Source organism: Chionomys nivalis, chromosome 5, assembly GCF_950005125.1.
Source record: "Chionomys nivalis chromosome 5, mChiNiv1.1, whole genome shotgun sequence".
NCBI classification, from domain to species: Eukaryota; Metazoa; Chordata; class Mammalia; order Rodentia; family Cricetidae; genus Chionomys; species Chionomys nivalis.
The window spans coordinates 12,259,315-12,277,946 of NC_080090.1; the positions used below are offsets into that span (position 1 = coordinate 12,259,315).

The following is an 18,632-nucleotide window of genomic DNA, read 5'->3' on the forward strand; positions in this document are numbered from 1 at the left end:
ATAAAGTTAGTTGAATTACAGAGAAAATTCAAGTCCCTGCCTCAGAGGGTGTTGGTGGTTAAAAGTAAGGGCATTAATTGGTAAAGAATGGGATCTTGAAACTTGCAATGGAGATGTGTGGAAAGATTCTATAGAAGCTCAGAACTTTGAACACTCAGATTCCCAAGGCTTTATCTCAACTAAGGAAGGCCACCTTCAGCAGAAAATGTACTCACAACTCTGTCCCCTGAAATATTATCCTTTTCACCTTTGACAATTTTCTGCTAAACCAGGAGAGACCTCTGAAGGAAATGACAGGCAAGAAAATACTGATGTTTCTCAGGACCCAACAACAGTTTCCTCTAGACCTATAACCATACTGAAGACAAAGTGAGGACATGTGCTACACTACTAAAAAGCTTAATGATTTTGTTAGTTCATTCAAGCAGAAGTCTGGGGAATACGTGTAGAAATGGATTTTAAGAGTATGGGATGGGCCAGGTGGTGGTGGCACACCTTTAATCCCAGCACTCGGGAGGCAGAGGCAGATGGATCTCTGTGAGTCTGAGGCCAGCCTGGTCTACAGAGTGAGCTCCAAGACAAGTTCCAAAGCTACACAGAGAAACCTTGTCTTAAGAAATCAAAAAGAGTGTGGGATAATGGTGAAGGAACATAAAACTGGATCAGGCTAATTTATTGACATGGGCCCTCTGAGTGGAGATTCTAGCTTTAACATGGAAGATCACACAGTTTAAAAAAAAAAAAAAGGTCAAAAGTTTTTTAATGGTTTACTGAAGCATTTGTCAAACCAACAGTCATGTCTACATAGGGCTGAGGGGGAAGGCATGAGATTTCATACCACTACCCTTACTGGTGTACAATTTGTAATGTTCTTATAAATACATTTGTTAATTATTTACTTCTAGAATTTACCATTTAATATTTTCTGATAATAATGGAAATTGTAAAGAAATACTACAGTATTTTACATTAAATGTTAATCTTAGGTGGAAGGTTTTCACTGGATTGCATATAAAGTGAACATAGAGGGTGATTTCTTTGCCAGTATCCAAAGATTAATTTTCTCTTACTGGATGATGACATTTGTTCAGAGATCCGTAAGAGTCTTCCTATAAACATACACCACCACTTAAATGAATTATTGAAGGTAGAAGGTTCCTGTTGCCAACTTAATTCTCATACATTCAAACTTGTTGCTCTCGCATGACTGGTGAATAATAGGAACTGGTATAGTCTGTAAGCCTCTGTCTTCTCCCTGAAGAATGCTAACACTAAGAACGATGCATTGGAATGCACATAAAAGTTGTGTAACTTTAGGAAAATGAGCTTGGTTCGAAGCAGTGAGATTGTACAGGGGAAGCCTTTGAAAGTTACTTTTGCTTCTGTCTCAGACCCCGCATCTCCCCTACTCACGACTCTATGGCCCCAGCATCTTCATCCACTCACTACTCTATGGCCCCAGCATCTCCACCCACTCACTACTCTATGGACCCAGCATCTCCACCCACTCACTACTCTATGGCCCCAGCATCTCCACACACTCACTACTCTATGGCCCCAGCATCTCCACCCACTCACTACTCTATGGCCCCAGCATCTCCACCCACTCACTACTCTATGGCCCCGGCATCCCCACCCAGTCACTACTCTATGGCTGTATGAAGAAGCTGCTGCTCAGTGTTCCCACCACCACAGACCAAGTACGTCTGCTTTGCCTTCTCCAACATGAAAAAAAAAGCCCCTGGAACCATGAGCTAAAATAAATGTTTCCTCTTTCAAACTGTAAGGTTTGTTTTGTTTTTGTTTACAGCAATGAGAAAAGTTATTAATACAGAAAACTGGTACCAAAGTGGGGTTGTCACTGTGATTAACCCAAATAGTTTGTATGCCTTTGGGACACAGGCTAGACCAGCTTTAAGGTGCTGTTACAGAGTTTAGTGGGTGATTCTGTTGAATCTGGATTACCAGAGTCCCAATAGTTATGGGGACAGCAAAAACTATATTCAGGGAATTTCAAATGGGGACCAAAAAAATCTGTGGGTAATTGGACTAGAGGCCATTCATGTCACATTCCCACAAAGAATGTGGCTGTATGTTGCCTATGTTCTGAAATTGTGAATAAGACTTAATATAAGACTTTAAAATAATGAATTAGTTTATTTGATGGAGGAAATTTCAAGACAGCACAGTATTCAGTCTGAAGCATGGTTAACGTTGGCTGCTCTTAGCTAGATTCATTGTCAAAGCTACACAGAGCAAAAAATAGAGCAGAAGCAATTTGAAAAAATATGCACTTTGGTGAGCAAAAGAACTAGAGAGTTTTAAGAGTTGTGAACAAGGCAAATAATGCAAAAAAGGTGGTGGTTACTAAGGAGATTATCATCATTAGAGAAACCACGCACTTAGTTGTAGAACAAAAAAAAAAGGTGCCACCCAAGGGAAAGCCCCCAGTTACTCCCTAAAGGCTTCAATGGTGTGGGACAATGGTCCGTATTCTGCCAACTATATTTTAAATAAATGCTGATTGGCCAGTAGCCAGGCAGGAAGTATAGGCGAGACAACCAGACAGGAAGTAGAGGTGGGTCAATGAGAACAGGAGAATTCTGGGAAGAAGGAAGCCCGTTCCTCTGCAGTCCTGACCCAGCCACAGAAGAAGCAAAATGTGACTGCCTTGCTGAATAAGGTACTGAGCCACGTGGCTAACATAGACAAAAATAATGGGCTAATATAAGTTATAAGAGTTAATAAGGCCGGGCGGTGGTGGCGCACACCTTTAATCCCAGCACTTGGGAGGCAGAGGCAGGCGGATCTCTGTGAGTTCGAGACCAGCCTGGTCTACAAGAGCTAGTTCCAGGACAGGCTCCAAAACCACAGAGAAACGCTGTCTCGAAAAAAACAAAACAAAACAAAACAAAAAAAGAGTTAATAAGAAGCCTGAGCTGATGGGCTAATCAGTTTATAACTAATGTAGACCTCTGTGTGATTTCATTGGGACTTAATGACTGCGGGAACCAGACAAGACAGCCTCAGACAACACTCCAAAGGCATAAAAATGTAGTCATTTGAAAAAAACTTTCATTCCAAAGAAGAGCTGCCTGAGAAAGCTAAGAGGTTCCCTTCATAAAAAGAGCCATTCAAAGAAACTTTCTAAGGTTAAGCTGCACAAACTCTAAGAAAGCACTGTAGCCATGGTCTGAGAGGGTCCTGGCACATTTCAAGTCAGCAGCAAAACTCAGCACAGTCTACTCTGAGAGCAGTGCAGACGCAAGAAGAAGGGGTTATCTGAGGCACCAAGAATCAGGGAAACGTCTGTGAGCCCAGGCAGTGTGCTGCAGGAGCAGACATGCAAAATGTGGCTGACACAGCAATGAGTGAAGCTGTGAAGGCGAAGCCTAAGTTGCAATAGAGCCAGGATGTTGGGAATGCTAGAAATGTGGGGCATTTGCTGAGAAAAGCTGCAGGCACTAAGTACAGGTGGCCCAAGAGAGAGGCCAGGTGGGCCACAATTGGAAGGGCCACTGAGGCTAAGGATTCCAAGTACGTTGGAGGTCAGATAATTCCACTGTGTACCTTAGATGCCAGATACGGTGCTAAAGAAGTTGATGTTTACCCTGCTGGGCTTTAGTCTTGCATCAGTCCAGTCTCTCCTTGCTACCCCACTGTTCCTCTCTCGTTTATTCTGTGCCATTGAATATTGTAAGGTGCAACTTTCTCTGATTTTACAGAGGTTTGCAATAAAGAAAGAAATATACATTTTACTGGCTACTTTATTTTATTTGGTCCTCACAGAAGTCTTGTGAAATTTGTATTTATGGCATTAATAGTACTATGGTTTGGATGCTAAATATCTGCCAAAGGCCTATGTCTTAAAGACTTGATACCTAGAACAACCCTACTGGAAAGTGTTAAAACCTGAATTGTGAGACTTGAGGAGGTCCTTATATCACTGGGGAGAAGAAGCATGCCCTTACATAGGACTGTGGGGCCATCTGTCTGTCATTTCTTTCTACTCACACACAGCAAAGTCCTCTCTAGCCAGAGGCCAATGGGCCAGGCTGTTCCTGAACTGTGAACCTCCTCAACTGTGAACTAGCTAAAGCTTTTGCCTTTGAAAACTGGTTGATTCCAGCACTGGCTTATTCAGTTGCCCAGCTTGGATGAAGCACATTGGAAATTTAATATATATACCCCAAATTCTAATTCCCATCATTTGCTTCCCAGTAAAAAATAGAAAGGAAAGGCTGTTTCTTACTCTTTTCTCTGGATACCTGGAACTATAGCAAAAGTCAAGCAAGCTCAATCACTAAGCACAAAATTATAATATAGCTGCACAGAGTTAGCAATGGGACTCAGCAGATAAAAGCACTTGCACACAAGCCTGGCAACCTGAGTTCAATCCTCAGAACCAGTTGACAGAGGTTTCTGTCCTGCCCAATCTCACAGCCATTCAGCCCCAAAGAAACACACAGAGGTCTACATTAATTATAAACTGGTTGGCCTATTAGCTCAGGCTTCTTATTAACTCTTACATCCTACACTAACCCATAATTCTTGTCTGTGTCAGCCACATGGCTTGGTATCTTTTATCAGTAAGGCATTCTTATCTTGCTTCCTCTGTGTCTGGGTGATGACTGTAGACTGAGCCTTTCTTCTTCCCAGAATTCTCCTGTTCTGGTCGCCCTGCCTATACTTCCTGCTTGGCTACTGGCCAAAGAATATTTTATTAAACCTCTTTCCAGTGTACAAGACCATTGTCCCACAGTGGCAAGAGAAAACCAACTATCAAATGCTGTCCTCTGACCTCCACACATGTGCTATGGCTCACACACAAACTCTCTCTCTCTCTCTCTCTCTCTCTCTCTCTCTCTCTCTCTCATACTCTCTCACACACACAAATAATAATAAATGCTTTGAAAAATATTATTAATGTATAATTTTCAAACTGGCTATGACAATTCATATATTTTCATATACTCTCCCAATTCCCGCCCCCCAAAAAAGAGACCACTAAGAATAGTGCCAAAAGAAGAAAGGACACAGGATCCACCTGAGGGGCAGAAGAAAGATAGTATCTGTCTACTTAGCTGAGAAGAGACTCTGAGGTAAAGATGATAAAAGATGAAAACCTCAGTTTCACAAAATAGAGATGTTAAAACCTGAAAACTGGATTCCTATTTGTGGTGGTTTGAAAGAAAATGGATCCCAAAGGGAGTGTCACTATTAGGAGGCGTGGCTTTGTTGGAGTGGGTTGGCCTTGTTGGAGGAAGTGTGTCACTGTGGGGACAGGCTTTGAGGTTTCATATGCTCAGATTACACTGCTCAGTGAGTGAGCTGACTTCCTACTGCCTGCAAGTCAAGATCAGCCAGCACATCTGCCTGCACGCTGCCATATTCCCTGCCATGATGATAATGGACTGAACCTCTGAAACTGTAAGCGAGCCACCCCAATTAAATGTTTTCCTTAGAAAAGTTGCCATGATCATGGTGTCTCTTGACAACAATAGAAAACCCTAAGACACTATTTATAAAGCAATAGTCATCAGCTTATTGTAAAAAAGGACAATGCACAGAAATTCCTTTTGTGGCTATAAGCCTGGACAAACAGCACTTGGGTGAGTCTCTTCTGGAACTCTAACAAGGACAAGCATTCCAGCTGCTGTCTCTAAACTCTCTTCACTTCTATGCCTAGTTATTGCTTTGAGCTGCTTATCCCAATACATCTGTGTAGAAGCATAAGAGGTAAAAAGGTCTGAACAGATGCAGTATCTAAACCAGCACACAACATGTAACCCTTCCACTACCATGCTCAATCCTTTATCAGTGGTTGCTCTCAGGTAGACAGACATACACATAATAAAGTGTTTACTTATGAGATTTTTAGTTATTTATGTTCATATTTAAAAGAAATTGTAAATATTACTTAGACTTCAGAGTAAACCAAAGATGGTGGCTCATGTTTTGATTCCCAGCATTTTTGAGACTAAGGCAGGACTGCCATAAATTTGAGGTCAGCGTGGTTTACACAGTGAGTTCTAGGCCAGTCAGTGTTACACAGAGAAATACTATTTCAACAAAATTGAAAAAAAAAATTGTTGAAAAAGAGCACCTAGAGAAGTTAAGAACAACATGCAGAGAATCACAACGGATGGTGCTGTAAATTAATGCAGTGTTTGCCTGGTACACAAGCTTGTTCCATCCCTGTAACACAGCAACACCAATAAAAAGCCCAGGTGATCAGTCTACATTCCATACAATCTTGGTCCAAACAGAACTGATTAGAAAGCTTATCTGTATCGTCATTTCCAAGCATGGCCAAAAGTTTATAGTCAGTGGCTTAAACAAATGACTTCTCTCTAATGAAGAAAAACTATAGTCAATAACAAATTTATAGACTTAGCTAAGCCAGTGTAGTGGTTTGAATGAGAATGTCTCCATATTCTTAGACATTTGACCCTTGGTTGCTAAAGGGTTGTATGTCACTGGGAGGAGGCCTTGTCCTATAGCCAGTTTGCTCTCCTTTATGACAGCAGTAAAGCATGTGAGCTCTCAGCTTCCTGTTCCTGCCGCCATGCCTGCTATTGGCTGCCATGGCTCCACTCCACCATCCTGGACTCTTATCCCTCTGGAACCATAAGATAAAATAAACTCTCTCTCTTCTTTAAACATCATGTTTTTATCATGGGAACAGAAGAATACTAAGTCTTTAGGCTTGCTTTCTTTTGTGTTTGACAGGGTATCACAGGATCACTCAGGCTGCCCTTAAATTTGCAGAAATCTTCCTGCCCTAGCCTCCCAAGTGAAGAAATTACAGGCATGGGTCATGACACCCACCAAGCAGAAACAATTTTTTAAAAATATTTAGCAGTGCTGGCTTTTCATTCAGTCACACTCTGTGCTCCATTTTTTTTATTCATTTATTTTTGTGGTACTCACAATCAAAGATACAATCTCACTCATGCTAGACAACTGCTCTAGCACAGAGCTAAACTCTCAATACCCATTGCAGGGCGGGGGGGGGGGAGCATGTTTCAAGACGAAGTTTCTTTGTGTGGTGCTGGTTGTCCAGGAACTAGCTCTGTCGAACAGGCTAGTCTTGAACTTGGAGATCTACCTGTCTCAGTCTCCCAAGAGCTGGAAGTAAAGGCATGCACACACCTAGCTCAATCCCCATTCTTATTTCTAGAGTTAAAAAAGTATTTTCCAAAGTTCTTCACTGATATCTTCTGTCTTAGTCACTGTTCTGTTGCGGTAAAGAGATATCATTGCCACAGCAACTCTTAAAAAAGAAAGCATTTACAAACAATGCTGCTATGAACATAGTTGAACAGATACTTTTGTCATTTGATGTGGCATCTCTTGGGTATATTCCCAATAGTGGTATTACTGGATCTTGGGGTAGGTTGATCCCAAATTTCCTGAGAAATCGCCACACTGATTTCCAAAGTGGTTGCACAAGTTTGCATTCCCACCAGCAATGAATGAGTGTGCCTCTTTCTCCACAACCTCTCCAGCAAAGGCTATCATTGGTGTTCTTGATTTTAGCCATTCTGACAGGTGTAAGATGGTATCTCAAAGTTGTTTTAATTTGCATTTCCCTTATCGCTAAGGAGGTTGAGCATGACCTTAGGTGTCTTTTGGCCATTTGAATTTCTTCTGTTGAGAATTCTCTGTTCAGATCAGTGCCCCATTTTTTTATTGGGTTCATTAGCATTTTAAAGTTTAGTTTCTTGAGTTCTTTATATATTTTGGTGATCAGACCTTTGTCTGTTGCAGGGTTAGTGAAGATCTTCTCCCAGTCAGTGGGTTGCCTTTTTGTCTTAGTGCAGCATTGTTTGTAATAGCCAAAACCTGGAAACAACCTAGATGCCCTTCAATAGAGGAATGGATGAAGAAAGTGTGGAATATATACATATTAGAGTACTACTCAGCAGTAAAAAACAATGACTTCTCGAATTTTGCGTGCAAATGGATGGAAATAGAAAACACTATCCTGAGTGAGGTATCCCAGACTCAAAAAGAGGAACATGGGATGTACTCACTCATAATCGGTTTCTAGCCATAAAATAAAAGACATTAAGCATATAATGTGTGATCCTATAGAAGCTAAATAAGAAAGTGAACCCAAAGAAAATCATATAGTCATCCGCATGGAGAGGGTGAAGTAGACAAGATTCCAGGGCAAAAACTGGGAACTTGCGGGTGAGGTGGCATGGGGCAAAGGGGAAATGGGATGAGAAATATGAGAAGGGGAGGATGGGAGGAGCTCGGAGGATTGGGATGGTTGGGATATAGGAAGGATGGATACGGGAGCAGCGAAGTATATATCCTATCTAAGGGAGCCATCTTAGGGTTGGCAAGAGACTTGACTCTTGAGGGGTTCGCAGGTGTCCAGGAATATGTCCCCAGCTGGTACCTTGGGCAACTAAGGAGAGGGAACCTGAAATGACCCTATCCTATACTGATGAATATCTTGCATATCACCTTAGAACCTTCATCTGGCGATGGATCGAGGTAGAGACAGAGTCTCAATTTGGAGCAACGGTCTGAGCTCTTAAGGTCCAAATGAGGAGCAGAAGGAGGGAGAACATGAGCAAAAAATCAGGACCACGAGGGATGCACCCACCCACTGTGACAGTGGAACTGATTTATTGGGAGCCCACCAAGGCCAGCTGGTCTGGGACTGAATAAGCATGGCTTGATTCCGGACTCTCTGAGCATGGCGGTCAATGAAGACTGATGAGAAGCCAAGGACAATGGCACTAGGTTTCGATCCTAATGCATGAACTGGCTTTGTGGGAGCTTAGCCTGTTTGGACGCTCACCTTTCTGGACGTAGATAGAAGGACCTTGGTCTTCCCGCAGGGCAGGGAATTTGGACTGCTCTTCAGTATCGAGAGGGAGGGGGAATGGAGTGGGGGGAGGAGAAGAGGAGTGGGGATAGGGGGAGGGAAGTGGGGGGAGGGCAATATTTGGGAGGAGGGGAGGGAAATGGGAAATGGGGAGCAGGTGGAAATTTTAATTAAAAAAGAATAAAAATAAATAAATAAGTAAAAAAAAAAAAAAAAAAAAAAGAAAAAGTTAAAAAAAAATTAAAAAAAAAAAAAAAGAAAGCATTTAGTTAGAGGTTTGCTTACAGTTTCAGAGGTTTAGCCTATTATCATCATGGTGGGGAGCATGGGGCATGCAGGCAGATGCTGGAGTTGAAGCTGAGAGCTACATCCTGATCCACAGGTAGCAAGCAGAGACAGACCGAACTTGGCATGTGTTTTTGGAACTTCAAAGCCCACCCCCAGTGACACATTTCCTCCAACAAGGCCACATCTACTAATCCTTCTCAAATAGTGTCACTCCCTGATGACTAATCATTCAAATATATGAGTCTATGGGGGCCATTCTTATTCAAACCACCATATCCTTTATCCTCTAACCACTACAAAGATCTTCTGTTTTCTACAGGTTCTAAAGGACTCTCATTACACTGGAATATATGTTGCTAATATGCATATATACCAGGCAAACGATGAACTACATAAAGATGGATTTGGTATAAAGAAGAAACTAATAGAGCAGGAGTCCTGTGCCCAAAAACTAGAGTAATACTCAAAAGTATCAACACCTATTAACCAATAGTCACCTACTTGAGGTCTATTATTTTAATTTGGAGTTCATAAAATATCTAAACTAATAAACATCAAAGAAACAGAATGCAAGGTGATGGGACATTCTTGAATAAAGAGACACCTACAAGGCAAAAATGATACTACATAAAAAGCACTTTCCAAAATGTATGTGTGTGTTAGAATATGCACATGTACATATTCATACATATTCACAGAACTTATAACTCATCAAGTGATATACACGAGTCATAGATAACTATGAACACAACTAATAAAAGGAATTTTTCAGCTAACTGTCAGGCTGTTGTTAAGGTGTGTAAATGCAAGTTATAAAGGTCTGAGGATAAAAGGCAAAAAGGCTTTAGTGCTGAAAAGAGAAAGTGATTTGAGATGTTTAAAAGAATAAAACATGTTCCAGATTGTTCTCTCTCAGTATGCTACTGTTATATTAGGACTCCAAGGGTCCATAGTCTTAACATTAATCAATAAAGTTCTAATAAGCTATTCATCCAACTCTGGCAGAGTACTAAACACCATACTATATCACTATCATCATAGCCACAAGCTCAAGATTTCAAATTCCCGTTGCTGGTTTCCTAACTATAGACCTCAAAGATACTTTTCATTGTGCAAAAAACATCTGTCACAGGTTTTTTTTTTTTTTTTTTTTTTTTGGCATGCAGTTTCTACAATGTCAATTTCAATGCAGACTATAAACAGTGGGAATGTTAATCTGTCTAAAACTTATGTTTTCACAAACTCAAAGAATTCTTGTAAGTTTCAGGAAGTCAACTTGGATTCACCACAAACAGGTTAGATGCACCCCCTCCAATTGGACCTAAATACCATAAGCCTCCCCCCTTTACACTGGTCTTCATACATACACACCCTCAATTACCAGGACCTAAGGAAAAAGATCTTCCTAAACTTAACCTTGTCCTCTGCTCTGCCAACATTTTGTTAGATTCAAGAGGGGCTAGACAGTTCCACAGAGCCTGGACAGTTAAGTGAAACCCTAGGACATGGCCAGCACCCCAGCTTTCTCAGGTCCCCCAAAGATGGTTGATGCCCCAGAGGCAGGAAGTAGTCTCAAGAACTCTGTGCCCTCACTTCTCTGTCACACCTAACTCCTCACCTTTTTTTTTAATAAATAAAGAAGAAAGGAATGTTAGCATCCAAACAAAGCTCCTTCTTCTTTCTGTTCTTCCTCCCCCATCTCTCCTCTCTCTCTCTCTCTCTCTCTCTCTCTCTCTCTCTCTCTCTCTCTCTCTCTCTCTCTCTCTCTCTCTCCCTCTCTCTCTCCCTCTCCCTCTCCCTCTCCCTCTCTCTCTCTCTTTTTCTCTCCCCTTCTCCTTTTCTCTCTTCCCTCCCCCATTCCCTTTATCTCAATCACTTAAGCTTTGCCCACATGGCACATTTGTGTCTCACCTGCCAAGGTCTCTAGCACAGGGAATCGCAGTGAGTTCTCACCACTGTGGCTTGGACCCACTGGCCACCAAGGTCCCTTTCCAGTGCAAAATCATAACAAAGGAGGTGAATCTACAGATTCAAAACAGCAGGATCTCCACGGCCCAAGACAACAACAGTATATCCGAGAGGAGCCCCAGTGAGAGCTCATTATTGGTGATGTAGCAGAAACCAGAGGCCTTGGTTCCTGGTAAAGAACACTTGTAAGTAAAGAGAACGGACTAAAAGGTAAAAACTGTGTCTCAACAGACCACACTACAGCTTCCACAAAATTCTTCTTCTTTTGTTGTTTTGGTTTTGGTTTTAGTTTTTCTTTTAAATTTAGTTTTGATTGGGGGGTGGGGAGGTTACAAGGGCAGAGGGCAGATTCTAGGAGACTAGAAGACAAATGGGATCAGAATGCATGATATGAAATCCATAAAGAATTAACAAAAGTTTAAAAAAGAGAGAAAAGAAAATATTATTTTGGTTAAGTCATTGAAAAATCAAATAATTATCCCTAATACAATCATTAATTGTCTTTTTAAATTAAGTTCACTAAAGCAATCAACTTGTCTTCAGAGATGAACTACACACTAATGTATTTTCATTTTTAGATAAATCAGCAATCATGTATAAATCAATAGCCTTTGTCTTTCTATATAACTCAATTTCAGGATGACCTCAACTGGTACCCTGGCTCTCAATACCATATCCCCCAATTTCCCATTTGCTATCCTAATTTCAGATTTTGATATCCAAATACCTTCCTAACATCATCAATCAATGTTTAGTGAGCACCTAGAACTCAACATGTCCAAAATGGAACAAGTGACTTCTTGCACCCCCACGAGCCCACTTCTGCTTCCCTCAGCCTGCCCCACGTCAGTCAGCAGTATCTCCATCAAGAGTGCTCCCAAAGCACAGGTTGTGGTCATTTCTTACACATTTCAACATGAATCCAAGTTCAAGTTTTGAGGACTCTACCTTTAAAAGCCACCCTGAACCAAGCACTTCTCTGCACCGGCACGGACACCAAAGGAATCCAAGCCTCATCATTTCTTGCCTGAAATCAGCAAGAGCTTCCTAATGATCTTCCAACATCAACTCTCATCCCCTTACTGGACATGTATGAGAGTAAGTTATGGTATTGGAGAGATGGCTCTGTGGTTATGAGCAGACACTGCTCTTGTAGAGGATCCATGTGGGGGCCACCCATAACCTCTCATAACTCCAGATCAGCGCCTCTGGTCTCCACAGGCACCTGATTCAGGTGTGTGTCTGCACATGCACATACACGTGTATGAACACACACACAATTAAACAAACAACTATTAAGAGTAAATCACTTCACTTCCTGCCTAGTTCCGCATTTGCATCTCATTGTGTGCAGTGAAACAGGTCGCAAGTTTTATACAATCCAGACACCCCAGGCCTCCCCCACTTTATTCCATGAACCTTCCCATGCACACTCACTACTTAGAGCCTTAAAGAGCCACAGCCTTGTTCTCGCCTCAGGGCATCTGTGCTTTCCAGCTCAGTAACTGACTTCCCCTATCCTTGTGTTTCTTCCTCACCAGGCAGACCTCTTCCCTCAGCTTAAATAGTATCTTCTCATGGGCTAGAGAAATGGCTCAAGGAGTAAGAGCATTTGTTGCTCTTGCAGAGAACCTGGGTTTGGTTCCCAGCATTCATGTGGTGACTCGCAGCTACCTCTAACTCCATTTCCAAAGGAACTGATGCCTTCTTCTGACATCGTGAGCACCAAACACGCACATGGTATACATACATACACACATACACACAGGCAAAACATTTATATTGCAAAATAAAATTCAAAAATCTAAAATAAAAATTTTAATTCTATCTTCTCAGAAAGATCTTACCTGACTAAACTGTTCTTTCTGAAGTCAGTAGGACTCTCTCTCTCTTTTCCTACTCCTCTCCTCACGGTCACACACACACAAACACACACACATCATTGTATTCTACTGTTTTTACAGCAATTACAGATATTTTAGAATTATTTGATTTGTTTCTTGTCTATATCCTGTTAGTCCAAGCATTATAAGCTACAGGAGACCAGAACATTTGTCATTTATTAACCACAAAATTCCCAGCAGTTAGAACAGTGCCCACAAATAGACAAATGCTAAAGTATTAAATATATACCAACACATACAAGACAAGAAACCCATCCTCTACTTCATAACCTTCAGGCCTTCAAGACACTCTTGCTTTCCATCCACTACAGAAGGAAATAACTAGACACACACACACACACACACAGAAAGAGAGCAGGCTTCTAAAAGTGTCTGTCTACCACTGCTGCCTTTCATGGGGCAATGGAATCTAATTCTTCTCTCTTTCACCAAAGAGCAAACGGCTATCAGGGTGAAGAAGATACAATAAAGTGGACATACAAGACAAATTTGAAAGAAAAAAAGGAGGGGGAGTTAGGGAGATAGTTAAGTTAGTAAAGTTCCTACCATGGCAGGCATGAGAACATGCATTCAGATCCCCAGTGCCCACATGAAAACTGGAATTGGTAGGAAATGCCTGTAATTCTAGTGCTATGGAAGTAGAGACAGGCAATATCCCCAGGGCTTGCTGTCCAGCTTGCTTAGACAAATCAGCAAGCTCCATGTTCAGTAAGAGATGTTTCTCAAAAAATAAAGCAGAGAGCAACACAAGAAGACATCTAATAAGGACCTCTGTCTTCCAAATACGCCTGCACACACATGTTCATACATACACGGGGGTGTTGGTGGAAAGGTCCACATTCTGCACACACAGCAGACTATATTACTAAACATCCTTTCTCTTTCATCTCAGCCTCCTTTGTTTATCCCACCTCAGAAGAATAGGGTGGGGCTAGAGTTTACACTTAGGAGAAAGCAGAGCGCTACACAGCAGAGGCCACACATGACAACGCACAGCAGCACAGCAGCGCCACACAGCAACACAGCAGCACTGCACAGCAACACTGCACAGCACCGCACAGCAGCACACAGCAGCACCGTACAGCAGCACAGCACCGCAGAGCAGCAACGCACAGCAGCACAGCACAGCACCGCACAGCAGCACACAGCACCGCACAGCAGTACAGCAGCACTGCACAGCACCGCACAGCAGCACAGCAGCATCGCACAGCACCGCACAGCAGCACTGCACAGCACCGCACAGCAGCACACAGCAGCACAGCACAGCAGCACACAGCAGCACAACACAGCAGCACCGCACAGCAACACACAGCAGCACACAGCAGCACCGCACAGCACCGCACAGCAGCACCGTACAGCAGCACAGCACCAAGCAGCACAGCACCAAGCAGCACCGTACAGCAGCACCGCACAGCAGCACACAGCAGCACTGCACAGCACCGTACAGCAGCACAGCACAGCACAGCAGCACCGCACAGGACCACACAGCAGCACCGCACAGCAGCGCACAGCAGCTCCACACACAGCAGCACCTCACACAATCGCTCTCAGCTGCACCATTAAACAGAAACAGTGTTCTATAAATAGCTTGCCCTTGGCACACCTCAGATCTGCCTACTCTGGACACTGTCCTAGATTGTCCCGCTTTCACCACTCTCCCATCCTTGTCTACAAAACACCTTTGTTCTGAGGCTCATGCTTCAGGTCCATAATTCTTGTTTCCCATGATGGAATCAAAATAATCTGATATACAGTGGTGGTATGTTTAGATGACAATATAATTCATTTAAAATTAAGTTCAAAGATTAAATGGACCCTAATTTAGCACATATTGCAGGGTGAGAAGCTATGGAGCAGAAGTAGACCTTCCTGAAGCAGCAGGTTCTTCTGGCACTCTTCAGATCATTGGTGCACTCTGTAAACAGCTCAGACACAGGCCTTCTACTAAGAAGAGTGAAATGACACCGAACTACACTTTTCTACCATCAGATCAACAGCAGCAATAACAACAAAAATCTCCAAAAGACACTGCTGATAGAGCAAGGAGTTCATTCGTTTCTGGTAGGAACACAAAAGCATATTGTGAACAATATTATTGTTCACTGTCAACTTGACAGGATATGGAATCAGCAAGGATGTAAAACTACACACACACATACACACACCTATTAGGATAATTTTTTAATTTATTTTGAAGTTGAAAATACTTTATTATAGGTTGAAAAGTGGGAATTTAAGAGAAAGCAAGCAAGCAGGGCTCCTACACAGCAGGAATGGACCCCAGGATTATTTAGTTCAGTCTCTGGACAGATCTGTGGAAGATTACCTTGACTAGGTTATCAGATGTAGGAAGACCCACGCTAATAGTGGGTACCACCATTCCTTAAGCTTGGGTCTTGAGTTGCATAGAAAGGAGCAAGTTGGCTGAGACATCATTCCTCTCCTATTTTCTGACTGCACATACAACGTGACCAGCTGTGAACCAAAATAAGCACGTTTCCCTGAAGCTGCTTTTGCTGAGCATAATTTATCACCATAACAACAAATAACTAAGACAAATATATACAAGGAAGGCAAGTTTGCAATTTCTAGCAGGTATATAATCATAAGCTTTTAATCTTAAAAGCAATATTCCTCTTCAGAGTCTCCCTACCCACAGGTCTCCAGTAGTAAGTTTTCATACACACTTTTGCAGAAATGGTTTATACCTCTGAGCTGATGATATGTAGTTGACATTCTGAACTCAAAGTTGCTGCTTTGTGGATTGGGTGAAACACTTTAATTTTATTCCAGGTACACTGGAAATCCACAGAACAATTCCAACCATCAAAGTGATATAATATAATTTACATTTTTAAAAATCACTGATGCTTACTACAACAAGGTAAGCATGTAAATAAGAAAAAGAAAACGACTCCAGTGGGCTAAGCAAAAGGAAATATTCAAGACTACAACGACAACAACAGGATGGGGGAGGGGGGTGGACTAAAGATGCACTGCGAGTACACCTGACAGCTACACAGTACAAGTGGGAGATAGGAGACTGATTGGACATGGGACGATCCTAAGTTAGGACCTAAGCAAGCAGGGAGTGCTACTCACAGCTGAGATGAGAAGGGCTTCACTAGAAGGTGAAGAAGGCTCACTTAAGAATTAAGACAGTCTTTTAGATGAGTCAGTCTGCTATTCTATTGACCTCAAATAAAAATATCCAGAAGTTAGAAAAAGAGCAAGAACTTAAAGGCCATCCACGTTGACTTTCTTCAAGGAACATTCAAATTAGCACAACTAGATAGAAACCACAGAAGGGAAGACGGTGAAGTTAGTCAAGCGCTATATTCTCATACAGTCTGTGCTGCAGACAGAGAGCATCCAGCAGGAGACAGAATGCACAAGGAAAGAGAAATTCACCACTGAACATGGCATGGGGGCACCTTCTTGACATCCTAGCACTGTGAGGTGGAGGTAGAAGTTTCAGAAATTTAATGCTGGCCTCAGACACCCAGTAAATTGAAGGCCAGCATGGGATATATGAACAGCTACCTCAAGAAAACAAAGGGAGGGCTGATTTGGTGTCATCTTATCAGAATAACTGGCACTAATTACTATGATTTTAGTTTGTATAACCTTCATATGCTCTGGTCTATGTAAGTCTAGCTTAAAATGAGGAAGTATTAGCCTTCAGTCTTAAATGCTTAAACATTTATGAAACATCAGAATAGAATACCATTAAATGCTGAAGAAATAAAGATCTAAACATTTTTTTCATAAAGTGATTACAATGTGAATAATTTTTTTAAATGTTAACTGGGCTAAAGTAGCTCAGTAGTAGAGTACTTGCTTAGCACACGTGAAGCCCTGGGCTCAACGCCAGCAATGTGTAAAATCAGGCACGGCACCAGCACACACCTGTAATCCTAACACTTGGCCAGTCGGTGTAGAAGATCAGGAGCTCAAAAATCTTTCTCTGTTACACAGTGAATTCAAGGCTACCCTGAGCCACCTAAGATCCAATCTCAAAAGTACATAAATAATCACAGAATGAAGATTCCATAGCACAAAGAAAAGTAGAAAGGCTGGTTAAATACAAAGTAATGTGAGCAACAACCCTAGCTAAGAGGAGGAACATTCAGCCAGGTTACGTGGTCTATTAAGATCACCAGCTGTCCTGACCGCCTCTCCCCAGTGTCCCACTCAGTTTCCTGCCAGCTGCCTTCACCTGAGCACTGCTGAAGTTGCTTTTGATTCCAACTGAATTGCTTCTCAGGCTTTTGATTATGATTCCAAATGATCTGTATAGCAACGTTTGCTGACCCTCAAGTAAAACAATTTCAATAAGTTTACTGGGACAAGATAATAATCACTATAAAATTACTAAAACTCTCAATAGAACTAAAATAATTTGAAGCACAAAATAAATAAAATATAACACAAGATAATTTACATAAAAATATATAAATTTGATCTTCACTATTTTTTGTAAGATGCACAAATCCAGAAAACTGACTTCAATTTCTCCCTTTCTAGTACCAGAGGAAAGATACAATAACCTACATGTTAACGAAGAAAGTAGATTGTCTTTAAACGACAGCACTACAGGTAGTGACCCATAAATTAATTAGCATAACCACATAGTGATAATCACAAGGATTCACCCAAGAAGGTTTAAAAAAATTTTTTTTCCAATTCCAGAGCAGTTAAAGGTTTTCCAGAGCTGTCAAGACTGAAAATAACTGGCATTTCGCTGGCGCGTCCGCTGTACCAGATCTCAGACACTGCTCTAACCTCTTCAAGGTGGAAGGTCAGGGTGGGCTTTGGGCTTCTGGCCAAACTCAGGAGTGCCAGCTCAGTTGCACAGAGAAAAGAAAGACATGTTCTTTGCTGAGACCCCAGCAGGAGCGGTCAGGGAATGAAGGTTTTTCCCTCCCTCTTGCCCTTTCTCCAGGTCTCCTCTCTTCACAGTGCCCAGAGCCAAGTTTCTTTTTTTTTCTTCTTTTTTTTTTTTTTTTTTTTGGTTTTGGTTTTTCGAGACAGGGTTTCTCTGTGGTTTTGGAGCCTGTCCTGGAACTAGCTCTTGTAGACCAGGCTGGTCTCGAACTCACAGAGATCCACCTGCCTCTGCCTCCCAAGTGCTGGGATTAAAGGCGTGCGCCACCATCGCCCGGCTCAAGTTTCTTAAAACCTAGAGAACACCAGGTTCCTTGCCTTCCACCTAAATACCTGAATTACCCTTCCTTGGCTGCCTTGCTGAGCTACCTAGATGCCAAGTGGCTCCTTCTAAAGGAAGCAGAGGCAGTTGTTGGTGCCATGTGGTTGTCTGGGCTTTGTATATGTTCCCAATTTGAATTTCAACCAACCGTTCACATTATTCTGATAGGGTACAGTAACAGAACAGAAGCCAACTAGAGGCCCATATGCACCCAGTACCCATATTCTGGAAGGGGACAGAAAAAAATAAATAAATAAATAAATAAAAGAAAATAAAGAAACCAGACTTTATTAGTTCATCAAAAGAAAATATGCAACCCTCAGTAGTCACGTAATAAGCAACGTGGACTCCAGCTGTTCAAATCCATAGTGGATGAGTACTGATATCTCTTAAATTCATGCCTTATATGGCCAAA

At 41.9% G+C, this 18,632-nt stretch overlaps 1 protein-coding gene across 6 annotated transcripts in view; it reads right to left on the minus strand.

The window, feature by feature from the left end:
- The window catches only part of Syt14 (synaptotagmin 14), a 161,531-nt gene that overhangs the window by 127,345 nt on the left and 15,554 nt on the right, over positions 1-18,632 (minus strand). The gene's annotated exons all lie outside the window — the stretch shown is intronic.